At 34.4% G+C, this 7,155-nt stretch overlaps 1 protein-coding gene across 4 annotated transcripts in view; it reads right to left on the minus strand.

Moving 5' to 3' along the window:
* Nucleotides 1-7,155, minus strand: part of LOC106878111 (uncharacterized) — a 31,878-nt gene that overhangs the window by 24,255 nt on the left and 468 nt on the right. The window contains exon 1 of one of the 4 annotated variants that reach the window (XM_014927221.2): nucleotides 2,067-2,185. The exons of 1 other annotated variant lie outside the window; for it this stretch is intronic. The gene's annotated coding sequence lies outside the window, so the exon portion shown is untranslated. Of the gene's footprint in view, nucleotides 1-1,227; nucleotides 1,753-1,807; nucleotides 1,977-2,066; nucleotides 2,186-7,155 lie in introns of those variants that run through there. 2 more of the 4 variants (XM_052974894.1, XM_052974895.1) reach the window with 2 other exon arrangements.

Consider the following 7,155-nt stretch of genomic DNA (forward strand, 5'->3'; position numbering starts at 1 on the left):
TATGTATATATTTTTTTTTCCGACTAAATAAGAAGATGCACTCGCTACAAATGTATTTGGCCAGTGATTCGAGTGTTACAAATTATGATAAATAACAAATAAATTATTATAATTACTAATTATTATCTTACAATTGATATTCCCGATAATAAGATTTATTACTAAAAAGGGGGGGGGGACGAGAGTAAAATTTGAAAGATAAATAAAGGAATGAGTGAAATATATAAAGCATGTTGCTAATAAAGAAAAGCAACAACAATATGAAAATAAAAACGATCAAAAAAAATCAATAAATGCTATGGCTTCGAAGGAGATAAATTAATTACTGATCTTTATTCGTTAGAATAGAGGATGAAAACAATTGCAATTGCGAAATGCTTTTCAGCTAAATACTGTTTGGCAATTATATTTGATAACATTTTGTATGAAATTGAGTTTTTTGGGGTTTTTTTGTGAAATTATTTGTACTTCTTTTCCAAACGGTTGACAATGATGGTTCGTATATATGAGTTGACAATGACGATTCGTGTATATAAGTCCCCAAAATCCTTGAGGTGACTGAAAACGATGTTACTAGAGAAAATAAGTGAAAAATTGTTTCTGCCTCATCGTATATTTGAAATGTGAAAAGTTTCGAAACTAGAATTATAACAAGAGTGAAAAAATAAAATCAATGGAAAAAAAATTTTATGAATTAATTTGATAAGAAAATTTTAAGTTTTGCAGCAGCTGTAATTTTATTCTTGTTGATTGTATTTTTCAGCACTATTAAATTTTAATAGCGCGTGTTTAAAAAACTAAAGGAAATTTAATGTGTGTGTAAGCAATTTCATCTAAATCACAGTAGTGGGTAGGTGTAGCCCTCCCTACGTTGATGGTATGACACGTTATATAGTAGCTTTTTAAAAGGCTCTCGTTCGTAGTAATTACATATTATCTAATAGATATTTATATTGAGTGTACCATAAGCTATTCACATTAATGTAAAAGAAAAAAAGACATCATTCACTATAACTCTCATTTGATAAATACAATTATTTGTATTTGTTTTTCTTATTGAATTTTAGATTAATCAAAATGTTAAATTAAAAACCTGTTAATTATATTTTTATAGACGAATAATGATTTCATAATTATAATTATCGTTATTAATAATACAATGATGATGATGATCATTGTCTGTTTCGATAATAGAGATATGGGCCTATAATAATACAAGGGACTTACTATAACACATGGAGATATTCTTAATGGATAAAGGGAGTAGTTCTTGATTAGAAGACAAATGTAATTTAGTTCCAGCCTTGACGTTGATTGCTGTAGTTATTTCTATATCAGATATAATGCTTGGTCAAGACAATAGCGTCATTTTCGTTTAATATGAAGAAAGCTTAATTGCTTTTGACCAAGGATTAAACGACGTTAACCTAGTATACACTGGAGCTTACGGTTATAATTGTGGTCAGCTATTGAAAATAAATGCATGCTTTTCTTTACCGTTGTTTAATAAGAAAGTGAATTATAAGCAAATATATAGAGAAAGAGATTTGAAAATTAAACTAAAATATAGCAATAACTGTTGTTAGTTGTAATTATACATATAAATAATTTAATATATGGTTTAACTTCCGTAAATAGCCTTTCTGTCCACTACTACTATTACAATTGTAATAATAATCAGTAGACATTGATCAGGCCTTATGGTTTTTTCACTCCTGCCTATCGAATCCATGATCAGGTTTCAATTCCGGATGATAACCATCATGACGCTGATATCCTTGAGAAAAGCATGAACAATAATTATTACCATGGTGTTCTTTCGATTTGACTCGAAAAAGCAAAACATTGAAATCGACTCTTTCCGTAAAAAGCACGTTGACTTGTCAACTGTCAGTTGACGAAATGGGAGGAGGAGAAAGCTAATGGGTTATACGTGCGTGTGTTCTTGTTCCTCTGTCTGTGTGTACATGCTAATGTTGGTGTATACATATCTGTTTATCTAAATTCCTATAATAAAAATGGAAAAAGAGGAACAAGGTATAGTGGAATGGAAGGTTTTATGATACCTGTGGAGTATCTCCTTCTCCCATTATAATTGTTTTGTAGTTTCAAGGAGCTGGAACAGGTCACCAATCTGTAACGTCCATGTGAAGCGAGGTGATGAGAATGGCTCCTTAGCACATCACACGGTCAATGCAATGAATATAAATAGTACAATGCATATATGTGCCAGAGGGAAATAAGAGACACAACAGGGTAGAATGTTTAAGAGAAGATTTATTGATATTGGTAACGTGTGATTGTGTGTGCATCATATATACAGAATAACAGACAGGCCATCACAAGAACAAGATGTATGCATATGTGGGCATAATATGTATGTTAAGAACATATAAGGATGGCGATGAAGAAGAGACAGTGAAAGCGTCTATAGCCATCAAAGTGAGGAGTAAGTTTATAGGCACAAGAATGATAAATAACAGTTTGTAGTCAATTGTACACGATAGTTGTAATACTGTATCAAGTAGCGGCGATGAGGCAGAGCCGGTTATGGTACATGTCGTATGTGAAGTTGTGGCTGTGATGCTGCTGCCTGGGTTACTTGGTATAGGAGTTCTCGCAGGTTGTATATTCGCTGTTGATCTATGGTGAAGTAATTCATGAACAGTGGAGTGTTGTAACCAGGGCAAGTTGCTTGTTGAGGTGTGTACGTAGAGAGATGTTGGCGTTAGGATGAATGATGGTGACAGAGATGGAGGTCACCATATGATGTTGGACGAAGTTGGTGAGTCTCCCCGTGGCTGCTGTTGTGTTGTCGCTGGAACTGGCAGTGTCTTGTGTGGTCAATGGCTAGACCCTAAGGGTCTGGAACCGAAAGACATCGAGACAAGGAGAAGCTAGGGTTTTATAAGAAGTTGTAGGCTCAAAGCAGGGTAGAAAACACATGTTACCTTATTTGAAGGCTGCGATTGGTTGGGTTTTGGATGTCAACTGGTGAAATAAATACATTCTCCTGACTTTGTCTTTATATTCTATATACTTCTCGTGAAATAATCTTCACTGATTGGATTAACTGGATATCAACTGCTTAAGATTCTACATTACACTTCTCTGTGTTGGTTTGCTATGGGATTTGTAGCCTGGTCCACTGAAGGAGCTTTTTTTGTGATTACCTTCAGATTAGATAAATCCATATATTGTGCATTAAATATGAAATATATATATATATATATATATATATATATATAACATATATATATAATGTATGATATAATAGATTCATGACATGAAAAACAGGCAATAGTTAGCAACAGTAGGCATCTAGCTCTATAATAATGCATAATATATTCATGTAAGCCAATCTAAATATAGGCAAGATTAAACACTAACATTCAAATTAAACAACAAAGAAACACATAAATCTATGTACATTTGTATCGGTATTAATAGTAAACCTATATGTATGTATGTATGTATGTGTTTGTGTTGTGTAAATATACGAGGGTCCAGAGTTGTAGAAACATTCTTGAATAGTTGACTTCATATCTCTTCCTTACTCATATTTATTTTTGTAATTAAAAGGATCTTGAAAAATATTTTATTATTTACATGCAAGCGGCTGAGGACTCCACAGGCACATATACCCTTAATGTAGTTTTCAGAGAGATTCAGCATGACAAAGAATGCGACAAGGCCAGCACTTTGAATTACAATTCTTGTTGGGGTAGAAGAGACAACATTCTACAAATCCTTTTGATTGAGGATACAATTCTATATTTCTATGGACATAGCTTAGTAGATGAGAATGTTGGTTAATGCAGCGCAATCATTTAGAGGTTCTGAGTTCAATCCCAGGCAAGGCACTAAGGTAATTCACAAAAAAATCAAATGAAGTAAAAAAAAATGTCATGAAATACAGAGAGTGAAATCAGAACAGCGTACTCCTGTAGATCAAATAAAGTGTTAGGTTTGAAACTCCAATTCAACATCTGAGTTCAACACCACAAGACATCTGAAGAAGGCTGGAGAGTATAACAGCTGAAATGTAGTGAAAATAACAATCAAGATAAGAACACCAGCCTGACTAGTATAAACATGATTTCTTCCATTAACCCTTTAGTATTTAAACTGACCAGACCTGGCTTCTTAAATCTACTCTACAATGTCATGCTAAAAATATACAATCACATCTTAGAAATCTCAAAGTCACAAGATAATATGTGATCAATAAGTATTGCATTTGGCAGAGGAATCTGAATCCTGAAAGGTTAAAAGAGAAGAGTTTTGTTGCTCAGTTTCAAAACTATTATAAGTCACTTGAATCTTCGCCATATGGTCTTTCAATCATCCTACACTAGATTTTATTGTGTGGGGAACCATGTTGGTGAAAATTCGCTTCAGCTGAATTATGTGGAAACATGTCACTGAATTAGAGGAGTAAGTCCATGTCAAAAATAACTTCTTGATAGCTTTTAGCAATTAAATATTCATTCATAATTTCAATACAGCCAAAATATCTCAACACATGGCTCCTCTAGTGACTGCAGATAGTACAAGGGAGATAATCCTTTCATAATATGAGGTGGGATTAGAAATATGAAATTGAAATTAAGGAATTATTAGAAAAAAAATGCATAGAATTTACATATTTAATTTTGTTTGTTTGGTTTTGTTTACATATGTTTATGATGTTCATAAAATTTCTAGTCAGTGTAATCATATATATATTTCTTTATTGCCCACAGGGATGGGGCTAAACAAAAGACAAACAAGGACAGAGAAAGGGATTAAGTTGATTACATCGACCCCAGTGCATAACTGGTACTTATTTAATCAACCCTGAAAGGATGAAAGGTAAAGTTGACCTCGGCGGAATTTGAACTCAGAACGTTCAATACCGCTAAGCATTTTGACCAGCATGCTAACGATTCTGCCAACCCACCATAGTCATATATATATATAATGCTGTTTCATTCTTTTCAAAAATTGTCAGCATGGGAGACTTAAAAAAAAATCCACAGCATAACCACGACAGGCTGCTTTATTATTATTGTTGAATACCCAGGTAACAAATCTTCCTCTGTCTCAGCTCCTTATGTATTTTGGCATTCATCATCATCATCATTATAATTTAATGTCCATTTTTCCATGTTTGTATGGGTCAGACAGAATTTGTTGAGGCAGATTTTCTACGGCTGGATGCCCTTCCTGTAGTCAACACCCACTTACTTCCCACACTCTTAACCACTATGCCATATGTCCATAGTGATTAAGAGCGCAGGCTACTAACCCCAAGATTCCAAGTTCGATTCCAAGCAGTGACCTGAATAATAATAACAATGATGATGATGATGATGATGATAACATTGTAAAATACCTTAGGAATGAGAACCCTGGTTCAAAATTTCCCCAAGACACCTGATGTAGGCTGGAGGGTATATCAGCCAAAACGTGTTAACAACAAACAAGATGAGGACAAATATCTGTCAAATGTAAATAATGTAGATAATGTAAATAATGTACATAATTCCCCATCTCTTAAATATAGAACTGCTGAAGGAAAGGTTTGCAGCAAAATGTAAAATGAAATTATAAGGACAAAGTTGCCAAATCTTGCTGGAGAAATTGTTAAAATCCATATTGGTATAGGTTTTGAATGAACTGTTTTCACCACTACAGATAAAACTGTGAATGATATTCATGCACAAGGCACTCTCCTTAAAAATAATCCAGCAACAAGAGCCAATGACACAGACTCTACCTATGAATCGCCCCTATCTAAAAAGAAACTTATAAGAAACAAGGATAACCCCAAGGACAAAGAAATAAGGACCCACATTCTGGTAGAAGCTATAGCCACTCATAATAAAAAGGAGTACTGGTGGAATGTCCCAGTGAAAACCTCAATAAAATATATGCACACCTGACCTGATATAATGATTTGGGATAGAGAAGAGAAATTGTGTACAGTTGTGGAAATTAGCTGTCCAGTGGATGTGTTAACATAAAGCTGAAGATCAGTGGAAAAGAGAATACCTATGCTAGACTATTGAGAAATCTACAGTTACCCTATCCAGATTACTAATTCAGGTTTATACTTGTAATTACTGAGGCACTGGGATATATAACACACTACCTAAATACCAATCTTGAGAAATTAGGCTTCTCAAAGCCAGAAAGGAGAAAGCTGATTCGAAGACTACAGATTCAGTCCATTGCTGGAACTGTAAAAATCTGTAAAACTTTCCAGAAGTTTATCATTAAATGTATATGAGCATGTCTGTATATGCAAGTATATGCATAAGATGACATACATGAAAACAAAACATGCAACTCTGCACATATACATACATACAAAAATACTCTGTTGTTGATGTTGAGATTCCAATGAAAGATCCTTGGATCGAGGTTAGAAGCTGACACTTTCTCTATTGGCAAGAAATCTTGAAATAATATTGAATAGGTGCAGGAGTGGCTGTATGGTAAGTAGCTTGCTTACCAGCCACATGGTTCTGGGTTCAGTCACACTGCGTGGCACCTTGGGCAAGTGTCTTCTACTATAGCCTAGGGCCGACCAAAGCTGTGGATTTGGTAGACGGAAACTGAAAGAAGCCCATCGTTTATATGTATATATATATGTATATATATATGTGTGTGTGTTTGTCCCTCCAACATCGCTTGACAACCGATGCCGGTGTGTTTACGTCCCCGTTACTTAGTGGTTCGGCAAAAGAGACCGATAGAATAAGTACTAGGCTTCCAAAGATTAGGTCCTGGGATCGATTTGCTCAACTAAAGGCGGTGCTCCAGCATGGCCACAGTCAAAAGACTGAAACAAGTAAAAGAGTAATAATAATAACATACATACATACATAGGGATAGCTAGCTGGATGTATAGATGGCTTCACAGACTGTGTGGACCTGTTCGATTATGCCAAACTATACAACTTATGCCAGCATGGAACAAGGTTATGATGAGGATAATGATGATGCTGATATGTGTGTGTATGTTTATATATATATATATATATATACACACACACACACATACACATACCACTTTTACAAGGAAAAGGTCAACAATGATTTTTCTTGTACATTGAGTCATAATTCAGATAATCTTCTCCTTTGTAGAAGTCAACATAAAGAATTCCA

The sequence above is a fragment of the Octopus bimaculoides genome, chromosome 19 (assembly GCF_001194135.2).
Source record: "Octopus bimaculoides isolate UCB-OBI-ISO-001 chromosome 19, ASM119413v2, whole genome shotgun sequence".
NCBI lineage: Eukaryota > Metazoa > Mollusca > Cephalopoda > Octopoda > Octopodidae > Octopus > Octopus bimaculoides.